Raw genomic sequence first — 18,655 nt, forward strand, 5'->3', positions numbered from 1 at the left:
CACTTCAGTAATACGATCAGCTCCATTTCTTAAAGGTACATTGCTTAAACATCCATTTCTTAAAGGTACTCTCACATGACACATCCCCCCAAGAAAAAAAAATAAACCATCAACTTCAAGATGGTTTCATTTTTAACCTTGCACCATCAATTAAGAAATGCACACAGTAAAAATACTTTTCCGGTTCAAAAAAACAACACAAGCAAACAGGTATAATAATATAGCCCATTTCTTTTGTTCTTCTTCCTCCATCCGAAAACCTTCTCGATTGACTGTCTCTTTGAACAAAGTCTCTGCACGATCCATCCATTCCTCTACTCCTCGGCATTTCGCTTTAGAATCAGGTACTTTAGTTCAATCTGACCACAGAGCCCCTTGCAATTCTCCAACACAGGAGCATTGGTGATCACAGCTTTCAGGCAGTCAAATGCCTGTTGAAAGTCCCCTGTCCATTGAAATGTTTTACGTTTCTTCAGCAATTCCATCAGTGGAGCAACCAGGCTACAAATCTTTTGCACAAAGGATCGATCAAATTTATTCATGCTAAGAGATCGCATTATTTCCCTTCATCTCGAGGGTATCGGATACTCCTCAAGGAAAGTGATTCGGGCTTCTCCAAATTCACTTTCGGCTAGGCTCATCACCAAACCCGCCCCCTGAAGTCGATCGAAGAACTCCATACGATGTTTTAAATGTTCTTTCCATGTCTGGAAGTTGGAAATAAAGGCAGATTGTCCCACTTTCTCAATGCAATCCTCCAAACGTGGGATAGGATGAGAGTCCATTCTTGTAACTGCATTCACCTTTCTATAGTCCACACACAACCGTTGGGTACCGTCTGGTTTAGGTACCATCACTATGGGTGAGCTCCATTGGCTGCAACCCACTTCAATTATGCCATTTTTAAGCATAGCCTCAAACTCTTTGTTAACCTGTGCCAATTTTAAAGGGTTAAGTCTATATGGATGTTGTTTGATAGGAACAGCATTTCCCACACCTACATCATGTATAGCCATTTTAGTACTTCCCAATTTATCCTCACAAACATGCCCATGTGATATCAATAACTCTTTCAGGTCAGTTCATTTTTCCTCTGCAAGATAACTCAACAATTTATCCCAATTTTTAAGAACATCCTCATTTTCCAATTTCATTTGAGGTATGTCAAATTCACAGTCATCTGGATTTGGTTCATCGCTTGGAGTTCGAATCATTAAAACCTCCTCCTTTTTCTCTCCTTCCATTTCAAAATACCTTTTAAGCATATTCACATGACACACTCGGTGAGTCTTCCTTCTATCTGGTGTTTTTACCACATAATTCACCTCACTTAATTTCCTTTCAATCTGATACGGTCCACAAAACCTAGCTTTTAAAGGCTACCCCACCACTGGTAACAACACTAAAACTTTATCTCCACTGGCAAAACTACGAACTTTGGATTTCTTGTCCGCTACCCGTTTCATCACATTTTGTGCAACTTTCAAATGTTGTCGAGCCAATTCACCTGCTCTATTTAATCGTTCCCTAAAATTTGACATGTAATCCAGTAATGTGATTTCCGATTTCTCACCCACCAATTTTTCCTTAATCAATTTAAGTGGTCCTCTTACCTCATGACCAAAAATTAGTTCAAAAGGACAAAATTTGGTTGACCCATTAGGTGCATCCCTAATTGCAAACAGTACGAATGGGATTCCTTTATCCCAAACCTCTGGATAATTGTGACAATAAGCCCTCAACATTGTCTTTAATGCCTGATGCCACCTTTCTAATGCTCCCTGCGTTTCTGGATGGTACGCAGTTGATTTAAATTGTTTTATTCCTAAACTATCCATAACTTCTTTGAATAACTTTGAGGTAAAATTTGATCCTTGATCCGATTGAATTTCTGTGAGTAGTCCATATCTAGTAAAGGATTTAAGTAACTCCTCCACAATCTTTTTAGCTGTAATATTACGTACTGGAATGGCCTCTGGAAATCTAGTAGACACATCCATTACAGTCAAAAGATATTGATTCCCACTTTTTGTTTTAGGAAGCGGTCCTACACAATCAATTAAGACCCTTGTAAAAGGTTCCTCAAATGATGGAATTAGTATTAAGGGCACTGGTTTTATCACTGCTTGAGGTTTCCCTATCACTTGACATGTGTGACATGACTGACAAAATTTAACTACATCTTTATGTAGTCCAGGCCACTAGAAATGTTTCTGGATTTTAGCTTGAGTTTTCCTTATTCCCAAATGACCTCCCACTGGTACCTCATGTGCAACTCGCAACACCTCCTTTCTATACCCTACGGGCAATACTACTTGATGAACTTTTGCCCACTTTTCATTCACCTGCATATGTACAGGTCTCCATTTTCTCATCAAGACATCACTTTTACGGTAATAACACTCTGGTATACTCTCAGATTCCTCTTCCGTATATGCTTTCTGACATATCCGTTTCATTTCTACATCTTTCTGTTGTAACTCCGCCAATTTTCCTGAGCTAAAAATATCCGCCTCATCCTCCACCTGTTCTTGTTCTTTTACAACCATCTGATCAAAAATCGTTTCTGATAATTGCACTTCAACTTCATCTTCGCTCTTTGATTTCTCCTCTTGTCTTAACCTGTGACTTTGCGACCTTGTTACTACACAATCCGGAAAAATCCCAGGATATTCGTCCTTCAACAACTTCAGTTGTCTGATTTTCCACTGGCTTATCAACCACAGTAGGCATCACTCCCACTACCCAAGATAAACTGTATTACTGGACAAGATAGTTTATCTATTACTCCTACTACCACTTCACCACTCTTCACTGGACTTTCCAACCTTACATAGAACATAGAACATAGAACAATACAGCGCAGTACAGGCCCTTTGGCCCACGATGTTGCACCGAAACAAAAGCCATCTAACCTACACTATGCCATTATCATCCATATGTTTATCCAATAAACTTTTAAATGCCCTCAATGTTGGCGAGTTCACTACTGTAGCAGGTAGGGCATTCCACGGCCTCACTACTCTTTGCATAAAGAACCTACCTCTGACCTCTGTCCTATATCTATTACCCCTCAGTTTAAAGTTATGTCCCCTCGTGCCAGCCATTTCCATCCGCGGGAGAAGGCTCTCACTGTCCACCCTATCCAACCCCCTGATCATTTTGTATGCCTCTATTAAGTCTCCTCTTAACCTTCTTCTCTCCAATGAAAACAACCTCAAGTCCATCAGCCTTTCCTCATAAGATTTTCCCTCCATACCAGGCAACATCCTGGTAAATCTCCTCTGCACCCCTCTCCAAAGCCTCCACATCCTTCCTATAATGCGGTGACCAGAACTGTACGCAATACTCCAAATGCGGCCGTACCAGAGTTCTGTACAGCTGCAACATGACCTCCCGACTCCGGAACTCAATCCCTCTACCAATAAAGGCCAACACTCCATAGGCCTTCTTCACAACCCTATCAACCTGGGTGGCAACTTTCAGGGATCTATGTACATGGACACCTAGATCCCTCTGCTCATCCACACTTTCAAGAACTTTACCATTAGCCAAATATTCCGCATTCCTGTTATTCCTTCCAAAGTGAATCACCTCACACTTCTCTACATTAAACTCCATTTGCCACCTCTCAGCCCAGCTCTGCAGCTTATCTATATCCCTCTGTAACCTGCTACATCCTTCCACACTATCGACAACACCACCGACTTTAGTATCGTCTGCAAATTTACTCACCCACCCTTCTGCGCCTTCCTCTAGGTCATTGATAAAAATGACAAACAGCAACGGCCCCAGAACAGATCCTTGTGGTACTCCACTTGTGACTGTTCTCCATTCTGAACATTTCCCATCAACCACCACCCTCTGTCTTCTTTCAGCTAGCCAATTTCTGATCCACATCTCCAAATCACCCTCAATCCCCAGCTTCCGTATTTTCTGCAATAGCCTACCGTGGGGAACATTATCAAACGCTTTGCTGAAATCCATATACACCACATCAACTGCTCTACCCTCATCTACCTGTTCAGTCACCTTCTCAAAGAACTCAATAAGGTTTGTGAGGCATGACCTACCCTTCACAAAGCCATGCTGACTATCCCTGATCATATTATTCCTATCTAGATGATTATAAATCTTGTCTCTTATAATCCCCTCCAAGACTTTACCCACTACAGACGTGAGGCTCACCGGTCTATAGTTGCCGGGGTTGTCTCTGCTCCCCTTTTTGAACAAAGGGACCACATTTGCTGTCCTCCAGTCCTCTGGCACTATTCCTGTAGCCAATGATGACATAAAAATCAAAGCCAGAGGTCCAGCAATCTCTTCCCTGGCCTCCCAGAGAATCCTAGGATAAATCCCATCAGGTCCCGGGGACTTATCTATTTTCAGCCTGTCCAGAATTGCCAACACCTCTTCCCTACGTACCTCAATGCCATCTATTCTATTAGCCTGGGGCTCAGCATTCTCCTCCACAACATTATCTTTTTCCTGAGTGAATACTGACGAAAAATATTCATTTAGTATCTCGCCTATCTCTTCAGACTCCACACACAATTTCCCATCCCTGTCCTTGACTGGTCCTACTCTTTCCCTAGTCATTCGCTTATTCCTGACATACCTATAGAAAGCTTTTGGGTTTTCCTTGATCCTTCCTGCCAAATACTTCTCATGTCCCCTCCTTGCTCGTCTTAGCTCTCTCTTTAGATCCTTCCTCGCTACCTTGTAACTCTCCATCGCACCAACCGAAACTTCACACCTCATCTTCACATAGGCCTCCTTCTTCCTCTTAACAAGAGATTCCACTTCCTTGGTAAACCACGGTTCCCTCGCTCGACGCCTTCCTCCCTGCCTGACCGGTACATACTTATCAAGAACACGCAGTAGCTGATCCTTGAACAAGCCCCACTTGTCCAGTGTGCCCAACACTTGCAGCCTACTTCTCCACCTTATCCCCCCCAAGTCACGTCTAATGGCATCATAATTGCCCTTCCCCCAGCTATAACTCTTGCCCTGCGGTGTATACTTATCCCTTTCCATCATTAACGTAAACGTCACCGAATTGTGGTCACTGTCCCCAAAGTGCTCTCCTACCTCCAAATCCAACACCTGGCCTGGTTCATTACCCAAAACCAAATCCCACGTGGCCTCGCCTCTTGTTGGCCTGTCAACATATTGTTTCAGGAAACCCTCCTGCACACACTGTACAAAAAACGACCCATCTATTGTACTCGAACTATATCTTTTCCAGTCAATATTTGGAAAGTTAAAGTCTCCCATAATAACTACCCTGTTACTTTCGCTCTTATCCAGAATCATCTTTGCCATCCTTTCCTCTACATCCCTAGAACTATTAGGAGACCTATAAAAAACTCCCAACAGGGTGACCTCTCCTTTCCTGTTTCTAACTTCAGCCCATACTACCTCGGAAGAAGAGTCCCCATCTAGCATCCTCTCCGCCACCGTAATACTGCTCTTGACTAGCAGCGCCACACCTCCCCCTCTTTTGCCTCCTTCTCTGAGCTTACTAAAACACCTAAACCCCGGAACCTGCAACATCCATTCCTGTCCCTGCTCTATCCATGTCTCCGAAATGGCCACAACATCGAAGTCCCAGGTACCAACCCATGCTGCCAGTTCCCCTACCTTGTTTCGTATACTCCTGGCATTGAAGTAGACACACTTCAAACCACCTACCTGAACACTGGCCCCCTCCTGCGACGTCAAATCTGTGCTCCTGACCTCTCTACTCTCATTCTCCCTTACCCTAAAACTACAATCCAGGTTCCCATGCCCCTGCTGCATTAGTTTAAACCCCCCCAAAGAGCACTAACAAATCTCCCCCCCAGGATATTTGTGCCCCTCAGGTTCAGATGTAGACCATCCTGTCTGTAGAGGTCTCACCTTCCCCAGAAAGAGCCCCAGTTATCCAGAAATCTGAATCCCTCCCGCCTGCACCATCCCTGTAGCCACGTGTTTAAATGCTCTCTCTCCCTATTCCTCATCTCACTATCACGTGGCACGGGCAACAACCCAGAGATAACAACTCTGTTTGTTCTAGTTCTGAGCTTCCATCCTAGTTCCCTGAAAGCCTGCCTGACATCCTTGTCCCCTTTCCTACCTATGTCGTTAGTGCCAATGTGGACCACGACTTGGGGCTGCTCCCCCTCCCCCCTAAGGACCCGGAAAACACGATCCGAGACATCACGTACTCTTGCACCTGGGAGGCAACATACCAAACGTGAGTCTCTCACGCTCCCACAAAATCTCCTATCTGTGCCCCTGACTATAGAGTCCCCAATTACTAATGCTCTGCTCCTCTCCCCCTTCCCTTCTGAGCAACAGGGACAGACTCCGTGCCAGAGGCCCGTACCCCATGGCTTACCCCTGGTAAGTCCCCCCCCCCACAAGTATCCAAAGCGGTATACTTGTTTCTCAGGGGAACGACCGCAGGGGATCCCTGCACTGACTGCTTTTTCCCAGTCCCTCTTACAGTTACCCACCTATCTCCAATCTTTGGTGTAACTAATTCCCTGAAGCTGCTATCTATGACCCCCTCTGCCTCCCGAATGATCCGAAGTTCTTCCAACTCCAGCTCCAGTTCCCTAACTCGGTCTTGGTGGAGCTGGAGATGGCAGCACTTCCTGCAGGTAAAATCAGCAGGGACACTAACTGCATCCCTCACCTCAAACATCCTGCAGGAGGAACATTGTACTCCCTTCCCTGCCATTCCTCTAACTTTCTACCAAGATCTGGCTAACAACTAAATTAAATTTTTTATAAAAAATAATAATAATATCATAAAATATGGTACTTACCTCACACCAATGGGCCTTATTCTTAGGTTAGAGGAGGAGGGCGGGAAGGAGACACTACACGTGTAGTGTCTCGGGTTTCCTCTCCACCAGAATGTATTGGTGAGGGTCTTCCCAGACGTCCGCGGGTCGACTTCCTGTTCCCGCCTAAAACACTAATTTAAAAAAAAAGAAAAATTCTCAGCTCCTGCTGAAATTGACTAACCAGCCAGCTCCACTCCCGCCGAAATCGACTGTCCTGCTCCTGCAAAGACAAGTGCTTTTAAAGGACAGACTTACCTCCCAGCAGCCACTTCCGCACTGCTCCCGCTGAAACTGACTCACCAGCTGTTCTCACGCCGAAATCGACTGGCCTGCCCCTGCAAAGAAATCTTACCTTATATAACGGAACGCTACTCCTCTCACGCGCAACAAAGAGGGCTAAAAGGGGCCATGAAATATCTTTGGCTAACAGGGTTAAGAAAAATCCCAAAGCCTTTTATTCGTATATAAGGAGCAAGAGGGTAACTAGAGAAAGGATTGGCCCACTCAAAGACAAAAGAGAGAATTTATGCGTGGAGTCAGAGGAAATGGGTGAGATTCTTAATGAGTACTTTGCATCGGTATTCACCAAGGAGAGGGACATAACGGATGTTGAGGCTAAGGATGGATGTTTAAATACTCTAGGTCAAGTCTGCATAAGGAAGGGGAAAGTTTTGGGTATTCTAAAAGGCATTAAGATGGACAAGTCCCCAGGTCCGGATGGGATCTATCCCAGGTTACTGAGGGAAGCGAGGGACGAAATAGCTGGGGCCTTAACAGATATCTTTGCAACATCCTTGAGCACGGGTGAGATCCCGGAGGACTGGAGAATTGATAATGTCGTCCTTTTGTTTAAGAAGGGTAGCAGGGATAATCCAGGGAATTATGGACCTGTGAGCTTGACGTCAGTGGTAAGCAAACTGTTGGAGAAGATACTGAGGGATAGGATCTATTCACATTTGGAAGAAAATAGACTTATCAGTGATAGGCAGCATGGTTTTGTGCAGGGAAGGTCATGTCTTACAAACCTAATAGAATTCTTTGAGGAAGTGGCAAAGTTAATTGATGAGGGAAGGGCTGTAGATGTCATATACATGGACTTCAGTAAGGCATTTGATAAAGTTTCCCATGGCAGGCTGATGGAAAAAGTGAAGTCGTATGGGGTTCAGGGTGTACTAGCTAGATGGATAAAGAACTAGCTGGGCAACAGGAGACAGAGAGTAGTGGTGGAAGGGAGTGTCTCAAAATGGAGAAAGGTGACTAGTGGTGTTCCACAGGGATCTGTGCTCGGACCACTGTTGTTTGTGACATACATAAATGATCTGGATGAAGGTATAGGTGGTCTGATTAGCAATTTTGCAGATGATACTAAGATTGGTGGAGTTGCAGATAGCTAGGAGGACTGTTAGAGAATACAGCAAAATATAGATAGGTTGGAGAGTTGGGCAGAGAAATGGCAGATGGAGTTCAATCCAGGCAAATGCGAGGTGATGCGTTTTGGAAGATCTAATTCAAGAGCGGACTATACGGTCAATGGAAGAGTCCTGGGGAAAATTGATGTCCAGAGAGATCTGGGAGTTCAGGTCCATTGTACCCTGAAGATGGCAACGCAGGTCGATAGAGTGGTCAAGAAGGCCTACAGCATGCTTGCCTTCATCGGACGGGGTATTGAGTACAAGAGTCGGCAGGTCATGTTACAGTTGTGTAGGACTTTGGTTAGGCCACATTTGGAATTCTGCGTGCAGTTCTGGTTGCCACATTACCAGAAGGATGTGGATACTTTAGAGAGGGTGCAGAGGAGGTTCACCAGGATGTTGCCTGGTATGGAGGGTGCTAGCTATGAAGAAAGGTTGAGTAGATTAGGATTGTTTTCGTTGGAAAGACGGATGGCCACTTCCCGATTACAAACTGGACACTCTGCAAAGATTGCAGGGAAAATGGACAATACTAAGAAAGCAAGCAGGTGCAAGGTTTGTCTGTTGATTGGAGCCGTAGCTCCCAGACAAGACCGATACTGCAAACCATTTCCATACTAATGAGCCATCCCCGGGGACAAAAAGGTAACATTTAAGTAAACAATACCAAGACAGACACCCCGGCGCCAGAGGAGACCAGAACAAAGCTGGTCAATGGCCACCTAGGACACGCCCAGCAATCAGACCACCCACTCCTCTATTGGAGGAAATCGATAGGAACGATTGGGAAACGGCCCAAATAATTGGGGCCAAGTTCAAGGCCCGCCCAAAAGCGCGCAAAGCCCCTTTTTGGTATAAGAAGAATCCCCCAAGAAAGAATCGCTCTCTTGTGATTCCGGCTCTCACCAAGGGGAGACCTGCCCAACAGCAACAGCAGAACAAGTAAGTCCAAGGTCAACACACGCTACGAGACAGACGCTGTTATTCCGTACTAATTCAACCCCAGCAGCCTCAGAACCGAACAACGGCCATTGTTCCTCTGACTGAGGGGGCGCCCGAAGCTAAGTATAGGCTTTAGCAGTAGTGATAGTTTTGGGTTTTGGACATTAGTAATGGCTTTTGGTCCATTCCATTAAAGCATGCCAGTACAAATTTGCCTTTACATTCCAGGGACAATAATACACGTGGACGTGCCTTCCACAAGGCTTCCACAACTCCCCCTCCATTTTCCACCGACAGCTGGCAAATGGGCTAGCAAAATTTTCCCGACCCAATTGTCTGGTCCAGTATGTAGATGACTTGCTACTACAGACAGACACAAAGGGAGAGCACATTTCGCTTCTCGCTGAACTCCTAGCACTCCTAAAAGAAATTGGTTGTAAAGTCAACCCCAAGAAGGCCCAGGAAAAAGTGATTTACTTGGGTAGAGTAATCACACATGGTGAACGTGAGATCGAACAAAAGAGAATTGACTCGATCGTCAAATTACCCCTTCCCCACAATGTCTCAGCCCTCCGGTCATTTCTAGGACTGTTGGCTACTGTCGAAACCATATCGATGGTTTCGCCACAAAAGCAGCGCCCCTATCCGACCTTCTCAAGAAGCAGCCACCTTGGGAATGGCTTCCACAGCACACGGATGACGTGGATGCTTTAAAAAGAGCCCTCAGCACAGCTCCCGCATTACAGGTCCCAGATCCACTTTCCCCGTACGCAATTGAAGTTGCAACTACCGACCAAACCCTTTCGGCCGTACTCTTCCAGGAACGCCATGACCAATTACACCCCTTAGCATACGCCTCACGCGTGTTAGACCCTGTCGAGCAAGGATTTTCTGCCTGCGAAAGGCACCTGCTCGCAGTTTTTTGGGCAGTACAGTACTTCGCCTATATTACAGGACTCAACCCCACCACCATTCTCACTGAACACACCCCAACACAGCTATTATTAGACAGTCGACTTAAAGATGGCACAGTCAGCCAAATCCGCACAACCCGTTGGACCCTTCTTTTACAGGGACGGGACATCACAGTCAAAAGAACCAAGACCCACACCTTCCTACCTGATAATTTGCAATATGCAGGAACCCCTCATGAGTGTGAGGTCATCACCACAAAGCACAACACAGGCCCATTTATACCTAAGTCAGCCCCCTGGAAAGCAAGTAATACACCCCAGAGACCCCAGCCCACAGACACGTGCGCACCCCTGAAAATTTATGTGGACGGCTCCTCCACAGTTTTGAATGGAAAGAGAATTACCGGTTGCGGTATATATGTAGAGGACGCACAGGGACGCACCCTAGATGAGATTTCATTAAAGTTGCCGGGACACTTAGGCTCGCAGGCAGCAGAGCTGGCAGCAATCGCTTATATTGTAGACCACCCCGACTCGTTCCCGACCCCGGCAGACATCTATTCGGACAGCTTGTATGTCTGTAATAGTTTAACGGAATTCCTACCCCTGTGGGAAACTAGAGGATTTGTTTCCGCAGACGGAAAGCCCCTACCCTCAGCCCCATTACTCCGACATATCCTAGAGACAGACAAAAATAGAAGATACGGAATAATTAAGGTTCACAGTCATCACCGTTCTTCCCCCCGGTAACGTTAAAGCAGACGCCCTAGCAAAGGCAGGTTCCAGACATGGTTACTTTTGGAACCCCCCCCGAGAGCACCCCAGTACACACGGTTCAGGTCTCACAGACCAACATTCAGGATCTAGCAAAGATACAGAAAGAAGATGAAAAACTCAGGGAAGTTTCAAAAGGAACCTTCCCAGCCCCGTATGATAAGTATAAAAACGCAATCACCACACACAACGGTGTGATTTTGAAAGAAGGCATTTATGTAGTTCCCAGGAACCAGACTATTTGTCAGTTCCATGACAATCATGGACACCAAGGCATTGAACCCACCCTAACCCACCTCAGACCGCTCTGCTGGTGGCTTGATTTAAAAGCCGATGTTACTCACTACATTGAAAATTGCTTGATCGGTGCCCAGAACAATCCGGACAGATATGCAAGAAAGGCTCAGCTTAGTCACACCCGCCCTGTTAATGGCCCCTGGATGAATTTGCAGATAGACTACATAGGACCCCTACCCCCCTGCAGAAATGGTTATAAGTATGTGTTGGTGGTCATCGACACCGTCACAAAATGGGTGGAAGCTTTTCCATCCAGAACGAATAAGGTCAAGACAACGGCTAAAATATTAACACAGCACATCTTCACAAGATGGGGCCTCCCACACAGTATAGAGTCCGATCAAGGTTCCCATTTTACAGGACGAGTAATGAAAAACGTCCTCACAATTTTCAGAATCAGGCAAAAATTTTGCAGAGCCTACCACCCCCAGTCAAGCGGCATTGTAGAGAGGATGAACAGAACTCTAAAAGCCGCTCTCAGGAAAATGGTGCCACAGAACAACAGCACCTGGGATTCAGTTCTCCCATTTGCTTTAATGTTCCTACGCAACACGGTATCCACGTCCATAGGATACACCCCCCACACCCTCATGACCGGACGCCCCGGGACAGAGTATTTATTAGAAATGGATTTGGCCAGCCCCGCAGTCACCGCCCTCACGCAGGAAAATGTTGTACAAATGAGAACATAAAGGCAGCCCAGCTCGCAGCAGCTGTGAGACTTGGGACCAGGAGGAAACAAAGCAAGGCTTGTTTCGACAAAACGGTACACACCACTGAGTTTGTAGTAGGGCAGCAAGTGATGCTTTCCCTATACAACCCCAGTTCATTCCTTTCCCCCAAATTTTCTGGACCGGACTCCATTTCGGACAAAGTCAGCCCCTCTGTATACAAGATCACATGTCCCAATGGCAAGTCTGCGTGGTTCCACATAAACCAGCTTAAGGCCTATGGCTCGCAGAACAACCATGCACACCACATCTCGCTCGCAGCAACAGACGAGCACGCCCCGCCCACAGATGATGCATTCCTCCCCTCCCCCAGCCAGTCCAGCCCGTCCTCAGACACAACTTCAACTCCACCCCCAGAGGCACGACTCCACCTCTCCCTTCCTTCAACCAACAGCGACAGCAATGACGACAGCCACAGCACACCACGTTATGATTATACCCCTGCACCAGGCCCCACTCCCAGCGAATCTGAGCATGATTCCAGTGACACCTTCGAGATCACGTACATCAAAGCCCCTGACCCAGACCCACCGCCCGACGATTACGGATTACAGCCTCGCAGCTCCAACCTCGACACACGATTCTGGCACCGAGACAATTCGTTCAGGCTCATACGGAATGGTGAGATTGACCCCAATTCACCCCAAGCAGCTTTAACCAAACAACTCCAGTCAAGAGTATGGCAGCCGGGAGAAGATGATGACATAGAGTCTGACTCTCACCAACCGAATCCCTTTGCGACCCTGTTCGCTACTGAGCAATGAGGTGTCCAGATGATGGAGAAAAAGAACCGATGGAGAGATATGGTGTCCTTTCTGATGGAACCTGCACCATGTTTGTTGTATGTTTGTTTGTTTAATGTACATGATTGTTGTTTGTAAATTTGGAATTTTTTCATGGCCCCACGCCACCACCCCTTTGACGCCCAATGGCTGTTAATGGAATAACTTTGTCCTCAGACAACCGTTCAGAGACAACCGTTCAGAGGAACTAGTTTATCGACAGACAACCGTTCAGAGGAACTAGTTTGTCGACAGACACCACTCATAGCTACTCTCCTGATTCGATCACGAGAGGCAGCCCCCCCACGATGACCACATTCTTACCCATTCTTGTCGGTCGCTCAGGCAGTGGAGAAACGGCACTGATCCCCGCCCAGCCTGAGGACCCCCCTCTGGTCAGCTACGCTCTGGTAGAGCACAAACGGCACTGATCACCGTCCTACCTGGGGATTCCACCCATTTCTTACCCGCCATGGCCCATACGTACCCCATTTTGGCTCGTTACGTTCAAAATTATTTTGTTTGTTTTTGGCAACCCTTAGGTTGCTTCCGTATGCTATTTACATTATCAAACACTAGGATGGTCGATCGCACAGGCTGCGAGACAGCTCGCACTGTCTCAGTATTTTTCTCGGATGTCTTGTCCCAAATATTTAGTTTTTTTAAAATGAGGGAGTCACAGATGGTGACCAATCATAATGGGTAATTGGCAACAAAGGACAGACAGACAGACATACGAGATCTTAAGCAAGATAATAACAGATATTATGCTTGTGTCCATAGAACTCCGGAACCTCAGGAACCCCAGAGGAAGACAAAGAAGACAGAAAGACGGAAAGATGAAGACAACCTTCATGTTCACCTGGATCTTAGCGGGATCCCTTCAGTTGCGCGTGGACGCTACCCCCCTGACCCCTACCACACAGGCCGTAAATGATTTCCACCCCTGTCATACACAGAACCCCGAGATAGTTAGTCCTAAGACAGTTAACGATACCCCGACTTGGTGTGCTAAGTTTATCACCTGGTACTCACTATCCTACATAGTAGAATCGCTCCTAGTACTGCCGATACTTTGCAGTGTCGTGCAGACACTTAGACTCAGAAAATGGCGAAGGAGGGCCGACCGCTCTTGCACCCCGGTAGACACGTTTAGGGGCCCCTATTTTCAGACTTCACCAAACCCCCGAACCCCTTGACATGAATTGAAATGCATCCATTCCTCTTTATGTGCGTTTTGTTCAATAAAGAAATGTAAACTTCTGTGCCTGACTGCCAGGCCAGAGAAACTTGTGTTGCTGCTATTTGTACATTTAAAATGTTGCAGATTATTTTTGATTGTTTGAGTGAGGATAGTTTATTGAGGATAGTTAGAGGTCCCAGTTATTTATTTTGTAACCCAAGCCTGAATGTCATCAGTTTTATACTGATGTATGTACATAAAATGATTTTAGGTAAAAATTTGCATTTCATAGGATAGGGCAATGTAGAGCCCATGAACTGCTTATGAGTGTCCCGCTTGGTCAGAGAACAAAGACAACGCAGTAATGTGATCCTTCATGCTTCGCGTTGAGGATCACAAGGAGGGAGTGTAGACATCTGGGATGGCCACTTCCCGATTACAAACTGGACACTCTGCAAAGATTGCAGGGAAAATGGACAATACTAAGAAAGCAAGCAGGTGCAAGGTTTGTCTGTTGATTGGAGCCGTAGCTCCCAGACAAGACCGATACTGCAAACCATTTCCATACTAATGAGCCATCCCCGGGGACAAAAAGGTAACATTTAAGTAAACAATACCAAGACAGACACCCCGGCGCCAGAGGAGACCAAAACAAAGCAGGCCAGCGGCCACCTAGGACACGCCCAGCAATCAGACCACCCACTCCTCTATTGGAGGAAATCGATAGGAACGATTGGGAAACGGCCCAAATAATTGGGGCCAAGTTCAAGGCCCGCCCAAAAGCGGGCAAAGCCCCTTTTGGTATAAGAAGAATCCCCCAAGAAAGAATCGCTCTCTTGTGATTCCGGCTCTCACCAAGGGGAGACCTGCCCAACAGCAACAGCAGAACAAGTAAGTCCAAGGTCAACGCACGCTACGAGACAGGCGCTGTTATTCCGTACTAATTCAACCCCAGCAGCCTCAGAACCGAACAGCGGCCATTGTTCCTCTGACTGAGTGGGCGCCCGAAGCTAAGTATAGGCTTTAGCAGTAATGATAGTTTAGTTTGTAGAGTTTTATGCATGAGTATATTTAACTGTGTGTGTAAATAAATGAGCATTGAGTTTGAACTTACTAACTGGTGTATCGAGTCTTTGATCAGTATTCAGTTTGAACCTTGTGGCGGTATCGAAAGATACCTGGCGACTCTAGAGCAAACATAATTAGAATTAAGGAAGGCGACCATATTGCCCACCATCTTCAGAGCCAAATTAAGAGAAACACAATTAGCAACAAAGGCTTTGGCAGGGGCTGGGGGGACTGGTGGGGGGTGGCGAGGGGGTTACAGGGAGGCAGTTTTTGGCAGGCCGGGTGCACATGCGGGCGGTGCCATGGATCTGGCCATTCTGCGGCCATATCCACAGGTAAAGCTGGGGCTTTACCCGTTACGGATGCTGGCCCCCCACCGAGTGGAGGAACAGTGCGGGGGGCAGCGGTGACTTTTTGGTCATAAGACCAGACGATCCTATGGACATAGCCGTAGAAACAGAGAATCCAGCCCTGTGTCTCTAAGTAGCTATTCCCAGGGAACCCTCCGCATATGAAATAAAAATCCATTAGCCCAAACATTTATGATGCTTTAATTGCACTCTGGATCGAAAAAGCCCAGCTGTCTTGCAAACCAGGAAATTTAAAACCATGACTGCAGCAGTTACACACACAAACCCAGGATTTTAACCCTTAAAGCACCAAATGCATATTGTAAGGAACTTCTTTTAAATCCTTACTGCCTTGCTGGCTGCTGCCACATTGCAGGTTTTGTGTTTAAACTACAGACTTTTAAACCCCCCCCCCCCCCACCCCCTGTGCAAGCTAATAATAATAATTTTTATTGTCACAAGTAGGCTTACATTAACACTGTGAGGTAGTCTGTATTAGGGGTATTACGGCACCTAGGTTGATGCTGTAATACCATTGGTGTGGGAGGTACCCGAGACAGCAATATCATTGGTGAAGCCTGCCTGCTGGTTCCGCCCAGTAAGGCGGAGTATAAGAGCCTGTGTCTCCCTAGCAGCGCATTCTGTACCTGCGCTGCTGGGGGAAACATCTAGTCCAATAAAGCCTTCAATTGTCTTCCAATCTCGCTTCTGGAGTTATTGATCGAGCATCAATTTATTGGACTGGATTTTAAAGAATGGAGCTCCGAATCAAGTCGGAGTGCCTGCAACTCAGCCCCCACGCGGCAAACCCAGCGGCAACCTTCAAACACTGGCTGGCATGCTTCAAAGGGTACCTCAGGACGGCCACGACTGCACCTACGGAGGACCAGAAACTGCAAGTTCTCCACTCGAGGGTGAGCCCAGAGATCTACACCCTCATCGAGGATGCGGACAATTTCGAGGCCGTAATGGCCCTGTTGAAAGGACACTACATTCGCCCAGTAAACTAGGTTTACTCCCGACATCTGCTGGCGACAAGGCGACAAATCCCGGGGGAATCGCTGGATGAAATCTACCGCGCACTCCTGGTACTGGGTAGGAACTGTGACTGCCCGCAAGTTTCAGCCAGCGACCACACAGAACTTTTAATCCGGGGCGCATTTGTTGCAGGTATGTTGTCCTCCCAAATCCGTCAGCAGCTGCCGGAGAAAGAGACACTAGGCCTCAAGGAGGCATGGGCCCTTGCTAGCTCTCTGGATGAAGCCTCCCACAACGCCCGCGTGTACGTCCCCGACCGCGTGGCAGCCCTTTGGGCAGCATAGAACCCACCCACGGCCGACCCCGATGCATCCCCCATCCCCCCACAAGCTTGTGCCGTGCGGCTACCAGGCAACCCCGGGGGCCCCCGCTGTTATTTTTGCGGGCAAGACAAGCACCCCCGGCAGCGCTGCCCGGCCCGCTCCTCCACCTGCAAAGGCTGTGGCAAAAAGGACCATTTTGTGGCAGTATGCCAGGCCTGGGCGGTCGCCGCTGTCTCTGGGGGCGAACCGGGGCCGCCACCACAACTCTCTCCATGGGCCATGTGCGGGCCGCGGGCGCCGCCATCTTGTTCCCCAGGGACCACATGCGATGTGTGGGCGCCGCCACCTTGCCCACCCCTAGCCATGTGCGACCCGTGGGCGCCGCCATCTTGGCTGGAGTCTCAGGACCCCGATCCGGATGACCACACACCGCCTGAGGAAAATCTCCAACTTTTACCAAGACTCGCCTCGGTGACCCTGGACCAGTCTCGGGCCCCGAACGCTCTCGACCGCGACGACGACCGTGCTCATCAATGGGCACAAAACATCCTGCCTGATTGACTCCGGGAGCTCAGAGAGCTTCATACACCCCAACACAATAAGGCGCTGCTCCCCCCCCTATACACCCAGTTAACCAAAAAATCTCCCTGGCCTCCGGGTCTCACTCTGTAGAGATCAAGGGGTTCTGTGTAGTGAACCTCACGGTCCAGGGAAGAGAATTTTTAAAATTCCGACTTTACGTCCTCCCTCACCTCTACGCTGCCACGCACCTGGGGCTGGACTTCCAATGCAACCTCCAGAGCTTAACTTTTAAATTCGGTGGCCCGAATCTTATCGTTCTTTATCTTATGAAATGAAATGAAATGAAAATCACTTGTCACAAGTAGGCTTCAAATGAAGTTACTGTGAAAAGCCCCTAGTCGCCACATTCCGGCGCCTGTTCGGGGAGGCTGGTACGGGAATTGAACCGTGCTGCTGGCCTGCCTTGGTTTGCTTTCAAAGCCAGCTCTTTAGCCCTGTGCTAAACCAGCCCCTTTCAATCTTTTATCAGGCCATAGTAGAAGCTGTGCGGCACTGGAGGCATTACCTGGCCGGCAGGAGATTCACTCTCCTCACGGACCAACGGTCGGTAGCTTTCATGTTCGATAATGCACAGCGCGGCAAGATAAAGAACGATAAGATCTTATGGTGGAGGATCGAGCTCTCCACCTACAACAATGAGATCTTGTATCGTCCTGGGAAGCTAAACGAGCCTCCTGATGCCATATCACGCGGCACATGTGCCAACGCACAAGTGGACCGACTCCGGGCCCTCCACGAGGATCTCTGCCACCCAGGGGTCACTTGATTCTTCCATTTTATCAAGACACGCAACCTGCCCTACTCCCTCGAGGAGGTCAGGACCGCCACCAGGAACTGCCCAATCTGCGCGGAGTGCAAGCCGCGCTTCTACAGGCCAGAGAAAGCGCACCTGATAAAGGCTTCCCGTCCCTTTGAACGCCTCAGCATGGACTTCAAAGGCCCCCTCCCCACCACCGACCGTAACACGTACTTCCTGAACGTGATTGACGAATACTCCCGGTTCCCATTCGCATCCCCTGCCCAGACATGACCACAACCACCGTCGTTAAAGCCCTCCAGGGTATCTTTAAACTGTTCGGGTTCCCCGCCTACATACACAGCGATAGGGGGTCCTCCTTCATGAGCGACGAACTGCGTCAATTCCTGCTCAGCAAGGGCATCGCCTCGAACAGGACGACCAGTTATAACTCCCGGGAACCGGACAGGTAGAGAGGGAGAACGGAACGGTCTGGAGGACCGTCCTACTGGCCCTACGGTCCAGGAATCTCCCAGTCTCCCGTTGGCAGTAGGTCCTTCCGGATGCACACCATTCCATCTGATCACTGCTGTGTGACAAGCGAAACACCTCACGAACGTCTCCTTGTCTTCCCGAGAAAGTCCTCCGGGACCTTGCTCCCAACCTGGCTGGCAGCTCCTGGACCCATTCTGCTCCGCAAACACGTGCGGGCGCACAAGTCAGACCCATTGGTAGAGAGGGTCCACC

Source organism: Scyliorhinus torazame, chromosome 13, assembly GCF_047496885.1.
Source record: "Scyliorhinus torazame isolate Kashiwa2021f chromosome 13, sScyTor2.1, whole genome shotgun sequence".
NCBI lineage: Eukaryota > Metazoa > Chordata > Chondrichthyes > Carcharhiniformes > Scyliorhinidae > Scyliorhinus > Scyliorhinus torazame.